The sequence below is a fragment of the Macaca thibetana genome, chromosome 12, assembly GCF_024542745.1.
Source record: "Macaca thibetana thibetana isolate TM-01 chromosome 12, ASM2454274v1, whole genome shotgun sequence".
NCBI classification, from domain to species: domain Eukaryota; kingdom Metazoa; phylum Chordata; class Mammalia; order Primates; family Cercopithecidae; genus Macaca; species Macaca thibetana.
Window position 1 is genome coordinate 11,121,734 of NC_065589.1, and position 13,617 is coordinate 11,135,350.

The window sequence follows — 13,617 nt, forward strand, 5'->3', positions numbered from 1 at the left end:
CAGAAATTTTGTCTTTAAATACTATACATTGATGAGTTCTGTCTTTGTGCTTATGAACCACGCAGGTAGGTCATCTCAGATTTAACTTTCAGTGGTTTGTTTTTGTCTTGATGGAGTCTGTGTAACATTTAAAGTATTGCTACCAAAGCAGTAATTCTTACTATAGTTATTAAAATGCAAGAACCATACATTTAAAATTATTTCATAATAAAGTTAAAATGAGGCTGGGCATCGTGGCTCATACCCTGTAATCCCAGCACTTTGGGAGGCTGAAGCAGGAGAATTGCTTGAGGCCAGGAGTTCAAGACCAGCCTGGGTAACAGGCCGAGACCCTATCTCTATAAGAAATTAATAAATTAGCCAGGTATGGTGGCATACACCTGTCATCCCAGCTACTTGGTAGGCCGAGGCAAGAGGATGGATTGAGCCAGGGAGATTGAGGCTGCAGTGAGTCATAATCTCACCACTGCACTCCAGCCTGTGCAGCATAAGTGAGACCCTATCTCAAAATAAAAAGTTAAAGTGGCTGTGAATTTTTTTCTTAGATTTTTATATACAGCTGGATATAAAAGAACAATTGTTCTCTGAAAGGAGAATTTGTCATTCTTAACTAGTCTGTGTAATAGTAATTGATTAGGTGGCTTCCCTTGTGATTCTGGGGGTGGGGGGGAAAATAAAGCTGGGACCAAAGTTAGAGAAGACCTTCCCATGAGGGTTGAAGATGATAAACAGGATGGCGACAGTGGCAGTGACAAAGGCAGTGAGGAAGAGGAGGGGGGGAAGGTCGGATGATCTGGGTCAGCCCTGTTAAGCAGTGTGACTGACATCATGGAATGCTAGTTGTAAGTGAAGCCCATCAGAAGGGGCTGTTGTATTTCTTTGATTAAATAACTTTCTTACTAATTTAGAAATGCTTTTGAAAGTACCCTGACCAGACTCAACTCATGAGTCTTGTGACAATTAAGTGTAGCTTAGGAATATAAAAGTTTCCAGTTTACTCATTAGTGGCCCAAGCAGATGATTGCAAATGCGATATTCTAGCTTTCACCCACAGAACCTATCAAAGAAACACCTGATAAACAAAAGAAGGAAATGGCCAATCAGAAAGATTCCCCTGGAGCCAAAAAGCAAAAATTAGAAGGTAACTTATTGGCTGTGGTTTAAAGTGCAGGAGATGCATGGAGAATGTCACGTTGGCAAAAACTTAGTCTCCATTAGCCCAAACAAGCAACAATGGGATTTGCCACAGAAGCTTGGTGTTACAATCTTCAATGGATTTCCTTTTAGTGCTACTTTATCTGAACTGAGTTTTTTTTTGGTTTTTTTTTTTTAACCTTTTTGAGTAGCAACTGAACCATGTGTAGCATTCCAGCTGTTTGTTGGAAACCTGAATTTCAACAAAACTGCTGCTGAACCAAAAGCTGGTCTCAGTTAATTTTTTGCTAACAATGATCTCGAAGTTGTTGGCGTCAGAGTTGGCTTGTCCAGGTAAGTACCAATAAACTAAGAAGGTTTTTAAGAGCTTATCAGCTCAGCACTTACTATTCCTGGAGAATTTAGGAGTTCCAGTAGCTTTATGCTACTTCATGATGGTTCATAGGCTGCTGTCTTCTCAGGTCCTTTTGTTACTGCTCTTCACCTTTTGGTGGAATTTTACCTCAGTCACTTGCAGCTCAAAGTGAATACGTAAAATCCTTCAGTGGCTCATGTTTAGTAAATCTGTTATATTAAACTTTGCTACCCCATTTTCCCAACCAAAATATTAAAATAATCCCAAGATCTTCCAAGTCTTAGAGATAGGGTCTCGCTATTTTACCCAGGCTGGTCTCAAACTCCTGGGCTCAAGTGATCCTTCCACCTCAGCTTCCCAAAGTCCTGAGCTTACAGGTGTGAGCCACTGTGCCCTGCCTGTTTCTTAAAAATTAAAAAAAAAAATTTTTTTTTTGAGACAGGCTCCCTCTTTCGCTCAGGCTAGAGTGCAGTGATACAATCTCAGCTTACTGCAGTCTCCGCCTTCTAGGTTCAAGCAGTTCTCCTGCCTCAGCCTCCCAAGTAGCTAGGATTACAGGCGCCTGCCACCACACCTGACTAATTTTTGTATTTTTAGTAGAGACGCGGTTTTGCCATGGTGGGCAGACTGGTCCTGAACTCCTGGTCTCAAGTGATCTGCCTGCCTCAGCCTCCCAGAGTGCTGGGATTACAAGTGTGAGCCACTGCACCCAGCCAAAAATAAATACATAAATAAATAAATTTTTTTGAAACAGGGTCTCACTCCATTGCCCAGGCTGGAGTGCAGTGGTGTGATCATGGTTCACTGCGACCTCTGTCATCTGGGCTCCCACAGTCCTCCCACCTCAGCCTCCTGAATAGCTGGGACTGCAGGCACACATCACCATGCCTTTTTTGTACACATGGGGTTTCGCCATGTTGCCCAGGCTGATCTTGAACTCCTGAGCTCAAGTGATCCTCCCACCTCAGCCTCCCAAAGTGCCGGGATTACAGGTGTGAACCACTGCGCCCAGCCAAAATTGGTAATTGCAAGCCACACTTTCTATAGCTTTTGGTTAAATTTTGTCAGTTGTTAAGCAGAAAACTAATAGAGATGTCAGTAGGCAAACTCTGTACTGATTCTCAATCCTTGCTCTGGAACGTGGTTTCTTGCTTTCAGCACTACTGACATTCTGGACTGGACAATTCTTCTTTTTTTGGAGATGGGTCTGGCTCTGTCACCCAGGCTGGAGTGCAATGGTGTGATCTCGGCTTACCGCAACCCCTGCCCTCCGGCTCAAGCCATCTTCCCACATCAGCCTCCCGAGTAGCTGGGACCACAGGCATGCACCACTATGCCCGGCTAATTTTGTGTGTGTGTGTGTGTGTGTGTGTGTGTGTGTGTGTATTTTCTGTAGAGACAGGAAATATGTGTTGACCCGGCTGGTCTCAAACTCCTAAGCTCAAGCAGTCTGCCCACCTTGGCCTCGCAAAGTGCTGGGATTGCAGGCATGAACCACCACGCCGGGTCTGGGCTGGGCAATTTATGTTGTGGTGGCTGTCCAGTTCGTTGTGGGATGTTTAGCAACCTCCCTGGATTCTACCCTTTAGATACTAGATGCTTCCCTATTTGTAACAGCCAAAAATGTCTCTAGACATTGTCAAACTTGCTCCCTGGGTGAGAACTACTACTCCATAGTTACTTCACAGTACTGACTGCCAGTTTGTGGAGCCTTGGTTTTAAATTGTAAATTAGGCAGCTGCTTGTGACTTAGTGCTAATTTCTATTCCAACAGCTAGTGTGATTAGTTAACCAGAGGCATAGGCGCTTCATCTTACCTGGGTGTGCTTTTTCCCTTTCCTTCTACATCTCTGTAGGAGATTTGGTTATGTGAATTTTAAATCTGCTGATGATCAAGAAAAGGCCCTGGAACTAAGTGATACAAAAGTCCTTGGGTTTGAAATTAAATTTAAGAAACCAAAGAGAAAGGAAACAAAGGTATGCAAACAAGGTAATTTGTTCAAAGATATCGATGTATCTAGAAGATTCTGGGTCAGGCAGGAATATCACATTCTTCCTAATTTGATGCAAGTAGTCCTCAGTTTCCGACAGGCCACCTGCCTCCATGGCACCTTGCCCTCTCTCCTGTGCTCGAGCTGCATGGCTCACCTTTCTCTGTCATAACATTCTTTCCAGGACTCAGTCCCTGGCTACTTGAAACCCATCCATCCAGTTTCAGCTTAAATATAACTTCCTCAGATCCGAAAACTCTTTCCTTACACCCACACTAGGGTAAGTCTTCTCTACTGGACTTCCTCATTGCCCCTGTTACTTGTCCATCCTGGCACTTGTCAAAGTTTATAATTACGTGACTCTTCATTTACCAGTCCTCTCCAACAAGAACGCATGCCTGAGAGCAGAGGCCAAGTTCGTGTTTCACAGCGAGCATGTAGCACAGGCCCTAGCCCAGAGTATGTATTCAAATATTTGTTAAACAAACGAAGATGTGTGGTTGTTTCAGCTTTGCAACTCTTTGAGGGGTGTTTTTTCTTTTTTCTTTTCTTTCTTTTTTTTTTTTTTTTGGAGACAGAGTCTCGCTCTGTCGCCCAGACTGGAGTGCAGTGGTGCGATCTTGGCTCACCGCAACCTCCACCTCCCATGTCCAAGTGATTCTCCTGCCTCAGCCTCCCGAGTAGCTGGGATTACAGGCACATGCCACCATGCCCAGCTGATTTTTTGTATTTTTAGTAGAGACAGGGTTTCACTGTGTTAGCCAGAATGGTCTCCATCTCCTGACCTCGTGATCCACCCACCTTGGCCTCCCAAAGCTGGGATTATAGGCGTGAGCCACTGCGCCCAGCGTGAGCCACTGCACCCGGTGTGGGCCACTGTGCCCGGCCTAAGGGGTATTTTTTCTATCTTAGGGGACTTTAGATGCTTACTAAATCTAAACTCACCAAAAATGTTCTTTTGTTTTTATGTAGATCAAAATGCCAAAACACTTTTGCTCAAGAACCTGTCTGACAAAGTCATTCCACATGAAACACTTCTTGTGTTTGAGGATGCTTTTCAAATCAGATTAGTGAGCAAAGATGGGATGAGTAAAAGGTATGTTTTACACCTTGTACTGAATAAGAATGTATGTCTGCTGGATACAAAATAATGGAATTTCTTTACATTCTCTCAAATCTCTTATGCCTGATTGTAGAGAAGGAAAGAGTAGTAATCCAGATTTCTGCCAGTAGGCATACAAAGCCAAAGGAGACATCATAAAGGGACAGCCAAAACTCCTAGAAAACTGTAGTGGTGCTATAGAGAAATAGAGACTTAATCTGCTACCAAGTACAAGATTGAAGATTGGAATTTATTCATAGATTGTGTACATTCATTCTTCTCTCTCCAGGGCTGACTCTGCTAGAATAATGTACTTGGTAGCTTGCTTGGACAGGTACCAAAATAGAACATAGAATTGAATTGTTAGCTTTCTGTTGTAACCAATTAATGAAACACTGTCCTTAGGTATCTAGGCTTTGGTAGAGTAAGAGAGTGAATATGGTGATATTAGAGAGGGTGGAGTATAATATATTTTGAAGGGATTGTCATTGAGGCGAAAATTGAATATTGGGTTTATAGATACATTTGAGCTAAATGTGTTGGTGTAGGTGAACTCTAAAATAATCTGTAGCAGTATGTTCTGATGAACGTAATCTCTAGAAAGAATACTACAGATCTAACAAGCATAAGCTAGAACTATATATATTGACCTGGAAAGCCATGATAAATACAGGAAAACAAATCTGAAAGAATAAATTCCAAATTATTAGCAGTGTTTACCAGGAGGAGATTTGGGAGCACTCTGTGTATAGTCTCCAGAAAACAAGCAAACAAATTCCTGCCAAAAGTTATATAATTTCTCGAAGTTTAATTAGGTTTTTAATTAAATATACTTAAATCTTTATAATCATTTCTCTACCTGAAGAATTATCGTATCACTTCTCAGCCTTTTGGCTAAGATCAAGTGTAGTATCTGTTTTCTCAGTTTAATATCTGATATGTCCTAAATTAAAAATAATAAAAAAGAATGATTGTAAAGGGGAGATACGAGAAACCAGAGAATCCACGCCCATGTGAAATAAAGCATAGTACCTATGCCAGAAAAGAGTGTGGTGCAGGCTGGGCATGGTGGCTCATCCCTGTAATCCCAGCACTTTGGGAGGCCGAAGCCAGTGTATCATGAGGTCAAGAGATTGAGACCATCCTGGCCAACATGGTGAAACCCCATCTCTACTAAAATACAAAAAATTAGCCAGGTGCAGTGGCGCGCTCCTGTAGTCCCAGCTACTTGGGAGGCTGAGGCAGAGGAATTGCTTGAACCCGGGAGGCAGAGGTTGCAGTGAGCCGAGATCAGGCCACTGCACTCCAGTCTGGTGACAGAGCGAGACCCCATCTCAGAAAAAAAAAAAAGAATGTGGTGCATTATGTTTAAAAATGTGACTCAGACCGGGCACAGTTGCTCATGCCTATAATCCCAGCACTTTGGGAGGCCGAGGCAGGGGGGAAAGCCTGTCATCAGAAGTTCGAGACCAGCCTGGCCAACATGGTAAAACCTTGTCTCTACTAAAAATACAGAAAATTAGCCACATGCTGTGGTGCACGCGTATAATCCCAGCTACTCAGGAGGCTGAGACAGGAGAATCACTTGAACTCGGGAGGCAGAGGCTGCAGTGAACTGAGCTCGTGCCACTGCACTCCAGCCTGGGTGACAAGAGCGAGGGAAACTCTGTCTAAAATATATATATATATAAATTTGACTGCAGAAATATAGTTTTACATGGGGGAAAAAAATCCCCATAAGCAAAGTCAAAAGACAAGTGACAAACCAGGGAAAACTATTGGTAACTCATCAAAACTGAAGACTGGTTTTGCTGATATAAAAGTGCAGCAGAGGCTGGGTGTGGTGGCTCACACTTGTAATCCCAGCATTTTGGGAGGCTGAGGCGGGTGGATCACCTGAGGTCAGGAGTTCGAGACAAGCCTGGCCAACATGGTAAAACCCTGTCTCTACTAAAAATACAAAAAATTAGCCAGGCATGGTGGCAGGCACCTGTAATCATAGCTATTCGGGAGGCAAAGGCACGAGAATCACTTGAACTGGGGAGGTGGAGGTTGCAGTGAGCCAAGACCGCACCATTGCACTCCAGTGTGGACAACAGAGCAAGACTCCATCTCAAAAAAAAAAAAAAGTACACCAGACCAGGCATGGTGGCTCACACCTGTAATCCCAGCACTTTGGAAGGCTGAGGCAGGTGGATCACCTGAGGTCAGGAGTTCGAGAGCAGTCTGGCCAACATGGTAAAACCCTGTTTCTACTAAAAATACAAAAAATTAGCTGGGCATGGTGGCAGGCACCTGTAGTCCCAGCTACTCGGGAGTCTGAGGCACGAGAATCACTTGAACCCAGGAGGCGGAGGTTGCAGTGAGCCGAGATTGCACCATTGCACTCCAGCCTGGGCAACAAGAGTGAAACTCCATCTTAAAAAATAATAATAGTGGCCGGGCGCAGTGGCTCACACCTGTAATCCCAGCACTTTGGAAGCCGAGGCAGGCGGATCACGAGGTCAGGAGATTGAGACCACGGTGAAACCCCGTCTCTACTAAAAATACAAAAAATTAGCTGGGCGCGGTGGTGGGTGCCTGTAGTCCCAGCTACTAGGGAGGCTGAGGCAGGAGAATGGCGTGAACCCGGGAGGCGGAGTTTGCAGTAAGCTGAGATCGTGCCACTGCACTCCAGCCTGGGTGACAGAGCGAGACTCTGTCTCAAAAAATAAATAATAAATAATAAATAGGTAAAAATAAAGTGCGTCCCCATGGTGAAACCTTCTGAAGGGCAGGCGTGGTGGCTCACGCCTGTAATCCCAGCACTTCGGGAGGCGGAGATGGGCAGATCACCTGAGGTCAGAAGTTCCAGACCAGCCTGGCCAGCATGGTGAAACTCTGTCTCTACTAAAAATAGAAAAAATTAGCCAAGTGTGGTGGCAGGCATCTGTAATCCCAGCTACTCGGGAAACTGAGGCAGGAGAATCGCTTGAACCTGGGAGGCAGAGGTTGCAGTGAGCCGAGATCATGCCATTGAACTCCAGCCTGGGCAACAGAGCAAGATTCTGTCTCAGAAAAATAAATAAATAAAATAAAATAAAAGTGCACCTAACAAGTGAGTAAGAAAAATACCAACAACTTAGGAGAAATATAGGCAGGTTGTGGACAGACAGAAAAGGAGTTTTAAGCATAGGAAAAGGTACTCATCCTCACTCGTAGTAAAAGAATTGTAAATGAAATCTACACTGAGATACAACTTTTTACCTATCAAGTAGTCACAGATCAAAAGGTTTATTAGCACAGTGGAGAAGAGGGTAAAGAAACTGGCATGCTCATACTTTGTTATTGGAAGTGAAATTGGAGAAATCTCTATGCAGATTAGGTACTTAGCCATATCTATCAAAGTTACAGTTGCAATTATCATTTTGTCTTGCAGTTCCACTCTTAAGAATTTATCGGCCGGGCGCGGTGGCTCAAGCCTGTAATCCCAGCACTTTGGGAGGCCGAGACGGGCGGATCACAAGGTCAGGAGATCGAGACCATCCTGGCTAACACAGTGAAACCCCGTCTCTACTAAAAATACAAAAAAAACTTAGCCGGGCGAGGTGGCAGGCGCCTGTAGTCCCAGCTACTCGGGAGGCTGAGGCAGGAGAATGGCGTGAACCTGGGAGGCGGAGCTTGCAGTGAGCTGAGATCCGGCCACTGCACTCCAGCCTGGGTGACAGAGCGAGACTCCGTCTCAAAAAAAAAAAAAAAAAAAAAAAAAAAGAATTTATCCTACAGATAGTCTCAGACAAATGTGAAATAATGTATTGCAAAGTTGTTTGATGCAAAATTAGAATTAACCTGAATATCAAGCAACAGGTGGCTAAAATTGTCTGGCAGATCCATAAGATATTTTTCTATATAGCTGTAAAAAGGAATGAAATCATATTTTGTGTACTGATGGGAAACAATCTCCAGTATACATCATTAAGAGAAAAAAGACAAAGTGTATATTAAATGAAAAAAGACAAACTGTGTGTACAGTATTCTGCTTTTTATGTAAAAACATAATGGAGAACACACTGTATATACAAAAAAATAACTCAACATGGATCAAAGACCTAAATGTAAGAGCTAAAACGTAAAATCCTTAGAAGAAAACGCAGTTTTTGCACAAGTGATTAAGGAAAATTGAGAAGTTGGGCTTAATCAAAATAAAAAATATTTGTGTTTCAAAGGCCATATTTAAAAAGTCAGAGGAAAATCTATAGACTGGCTGGGCACAGTGGCTCATGCCTGTAATCCCAGCACTTTGGGAGGCCGAAGTGGGTGGATCACCTGAGGTCAGGAGTTAGAGACCAGCTTGGGCAACATGGCAAAACCCTGTCTCTACTAAAAATAAAAATACAAAATTAGCCAGACGTGGTGGTGAGCACCTGTAATCCCAGCTACTTGGGAGACTGAGGCAGGAGAATCGTTTGAACCTGGGAGGTAGAGATTGCAGTGAGCCGAGATTGCGCCATTGCACTCCAGCCTGGGCAATGAGAGTGAAACTTCGTCTCAAAAAAAAAAAAAAAAAGAAAGAAAAAAGAAAAAATCTATAGACTGGAAAAAAATATTTGCAAGGCATATATTCTATAAGGGACTTGTGTCCAAATATATAAATAACTCATAGTACAATTTAACAATAAAAAGGCAATCCAATTAAAAAATGGGCAAAGGATTTCAATGGACGTTTCTCCAAACAAGGCATATGAATGGCCAATAAGCATTCAAAAAGATGCTCAACATTAGTCGTTAGGGAAATGCAGATCAAAACTATGATGTTTTTCACATTCATTAGATTTCACATTCATTAGAATGGCTAGAATAAAAAAGGCAAACAGTAGCAAATGTTGACAAGGATGTGGAAAAGGTAGAGCCCTCATATGTTGGTGGTGGGAATGTAAAATAGTTCAGTTGCTTTGGAAAAGTTTGACAGTTTCTCAAAATGTTAAACATAGAATTGCCATATGGTCCAGCAATTGTTTTAAGTATCTACCTCAAAGAAATGAAAACATATGTTCATACTTTCCTACAAATGTTCATGTCAGCATTATTTAATAGTCAAAAAGTAGAAATGACCCAAAATGTCTATCAGTTGATGGACTGATAAAGTGTAGTATGTCATTCCATATATGACATGTCCAGTATAGCCAAATCTATACAGACAGAAACTAGAGCAGTACTTGCTTGTGGCTGGGAGTGAGAATGGGTTGAGAGGAATGAGGAGTGACTGCTGATGGGTACTTTTGGGGACAATAAAAATGTTCCAAAGTTAGTTTACAATAATGATCGTACAGTTGTGTAAACATATTAGAAACCATTGTAAAGTTTAAATGGGTGAATTTTATGATATGTAAATTATATCTCAAGCTTTTTAAGAAAAGTTGTGTGTGTATATACATTTGTTTTTATATACACAGAATGTTGCCTCTATGGTTAGAAATTGGGTGGCCTGGAATAGGAATATAAGGAAGACTACACCGTATCCTTTTTTTTTTTTTTTCCCTTTTTCTACATGTTCTAAACCATATCCTTTTTTACTTTTTGGATTTTGAATCTTGTATATTACTGATCGAGAAGACAAATAACAGTCTGTGGCCCTAAATGCTAACTATTCTTCTCTCCCTCACCTCATCGCCACAATTGCATATATTGAATTCAAGTTACAAGCTGAGGCAGAGAGAGCCTTGGAAGAAAAGCAGGGAACAGAGATTGATGGGCTTGCCATAGTTCTGGACCATATTGGAGAGAAAAGCCAGGGGCAAGAAAATAGAGATAGAAAGAACAGTACCTGGAGAGGTGAGGGGTCCCAGAGCTCTGTGGATTGAGATTTACCAGGATTGTCACAGGGGGGTCCCAAGGAAGGGGCTGGTATGAGGTTAGGGGCACTCGGCACTTTATTCTTTTACTATTATTTTGAGACAGGGTCTCACTCCCTTCGCCCAGGCAGGAGTACAGTGGCACAATCATGGCTCGAGGAGTCTTGATTTCCTTGGCTCAGGTGATCCTCGCACCTCGGCCTCCCGAGTAGCTGAACTACAGATGGGAAGGCCACACAACACTTTATTTTTTATTTTATTAATTATTATGATTATTATTTTAGATGGAGTCTCGCTCTGTCGCCCAGGCTGGAGTGCAGTGGCACAGTCTTGGCTCACTGCAACCTCTGCCTCCTGGGTTCAAGCGATTCTCCTGCCTCAGCCTCCCATGTAGCTGGGATTACAGGCGCCCACCCCCACGCCCGGCCAAGATCACACCACTGTACTCCAGCCTGGGTGACAGAGCCAGACCTCTTGTCTCAAAACAAAAAAAAAGGAAACTCATCAGTTTATTTTTTATTTTTTGGTCACCCTCTAAGATTTTGTTTGAACAAGCTCTTATACCTGTGGTTTCAGAATTAGATATTTAATTATCTTCAGATATTAATTTTCTTCAAGTAGTGTTTTTGCAGGTTTAAACCAGTGACCCCAAACCAGTGTCCCTAATTTGCCTTATCTAATCGGCAAACGTTGGCTTATACAGTAAGAGACCATTGAATTTGTTATGAGTATTTCAAAAAATCAAAAAATTTCACATAAAACCCTGGATTTCCGGCTTCTTTTGATACAGCAGAAAGTCTGCACAGGTGCAGTGGTTCACACTTGTAATCCCAGAACTTTAGGAGGCTGAGGTGGGTGGATCACTTGAGCCTAGGAGTTCAAGACCAGCCTGGGCAACATGGCGAGACCCCATCTGTACAAAAAAAAAAAAAAAATTAGCTGGGCTTGGTGTTGCATACCTGTAGTCCCAGCTAACTCAGGAGGCTGAGGTGTGAGGACTGCCTGAACCTGGGAGGTCGAGGCTACAGTGAGCCATGATGGTGCCACTGCACTCCAGCCGAGGCGACAGAGTGAGACCCTATCTGTCTCAAAGAAAAAGGAAAGAAAATCTGGTGGCACCGTGGCTGCATTCCCACATGGCAGCAGTTGGCTGGTGATGAGAAGTAGCTGCTTCCTTTTAGGTGTGGCCTTTGCTCTTGTTTGCTGGTAAACCCCACAGTTCCTGAGGGTCTCCACACCAACAGTGCTGGGAACAGCACAACACTTACACTTTTAAACATAGAGTTAATAGTTTTTTCTTAGAAAATGGCCCTTTTAAAAATATATTGTAAAGATGACATGGCTGGGCATGGTGGCTCATGCCTGTAATCCCAGCACTGTGGGAGGCTTAGGAGGGCAGATCATGAGGTCAGGAGTTCGAAACCAGCCTGGCCAACATGGTGAAACCCCATCTCTACTAAAAATACAAAAATTAGCTGGGCATGATGGCGCATACCTGTAATCCCAGCTACTCGGGAGGCTGAGGCAGGAGAATTCCTTGAACCCGGGTGGTAGAGGTTGCAGTGAGCCAAAATCACACCACTGCACTCCAGCCTGGGCGACAGAGTGAGACTCTGTCTCGGGGGAAAAAGAAAAAAAGATGACATTTTGATATTTCTTATGCATTTGTCTCTTTCACAAGTGGAAAGAGAAAGTATAGAACAAGACAACCACACTTTTCAAGAAAAATGGGAGAGAGACTATTTTTTTGTGGAGGTAAAGAATGTTCCTACATGTTTAATATGCAAACAAAGTCTGTGTTGAAAGAGCATACCCTAAGACACCATTGTGAAACAAACCATAGCAAGAACCACGATGGATATATAGAAAAGATGCGTGACAAAAAAACTTAACGAACTGAGAAAAAGACTGAGATTTCAACATGATTTGCTTTTGAATGTGAATAAAATAGGTGATGCTGCTATGAAGTGTAGCTGTATATTAAGTGAGAAAATTGCCCGGGAATCAAAACCTTTTACAGATGGGGAGTTCATAAAAGAATGCTTGTTGAGTGCAGCAGAAATTATGTGCCCTTAACAGAGACAAGCATTTGCAAATATAAGACTGACTGGTAATATTGTTGCTCAGCCTGTTGATGATATGGCTGAAAACTTACAGGGCAGGTTTCAAGAAAAAGTGAAATCATTTGTGGCTTTCTCTATCACAGCTCATGAGAACACTGATATAAATAATGCTCCCTGGTTGTCTGTGTTCATTCGTGGTGTTGACGAAACTTTTTTTTTTTTTTTTTTTTATGAGATGGAGTCTCACTCCGTCGCCCAGGCTGGAGTGCAGTGGTGTGATCTCGGCTCACTGCAAGCTCCACCTCCCGGGTTCACGCCATTCTCCTGCCTCAGCCACCTGAGCAGCTGAGACTACAGGCACCCCCCACCACGCCCGGCTAGTTTTTTGTATTTTTTAGTAGAGACGGGGTTTCACCGTGTTAGCGAGGATGGTCTCGATCTCCTGACCTCGTGATCCGCCTGCCTCGGCCTCCCACAGTGTTGGGATTACAGGCGTGAGCCACCATGCCCGGCCTTGATGAAACTTTTGATGTGACTGAAGAACTTTTAGATATGGTACTCATAACAGGCACAGCATCAGGAAATGACATATTTTTATGTGTTGAGAAAAGTCTTAAAAAATTTAATGTAGACTGGTCAAAATTAGTAAGTGTTAGCACAGATGGTAATTCTGCAATGGTTGGTGTTAAACAACTTGGTACAAAACTGAAATCTAAGGTGGCAGGGCTTTGCAAAAGCACAGAACTTAAGTGTGTGCATGGCCTCATTCTCCAGGAGTCACTTTGTGCTAAAAAGTTAAAAATGGATCCCGTCATGGACACAGTAATTTACAGCATAACCTGGATACATTCCCATGGCTCAAACCACAGAAAGTTCAACACTTTGTTCAGTGAGTTAGATGCACAATATGGAAGCCTGTTCTGTGACATGGAAGTGAAGTGGCTGAGTCGTGGTATGGTGCTAAAGCAGTTTTTTGAACTGTTGGAAGAAATTGACTTTTTCATGTCTTCTAAAGGAAAATCTGTGCCTCAGCTCACTAGCAAAAATTGGGTCAAAGACTTAGCCTGTTTGATTGACATGACAACACATCTAAATACATTGGATATTTCTCTGCAAAGGT

The 13,617-nt window shown here is 42.9% G+C and overlaps 1 protein-coding gene and 1 pseudogene across 1 annotated transcript in view; both read left to right on the plus strand.

Moving 5' to 3' along the window:
- Positions 1-13,617, plus strand: part of NCL (nucleolin) — a 405,499-nt gene that overhangs the window by 349,388 nt on the left and 42,494 nt on the right. The gene's annotated exons all lie outside the window — the stretch shown is intronic.
- Positions 5,478-5,610, plus strand: LOC126933324 (uncharacterized; annotated as a pseudogene).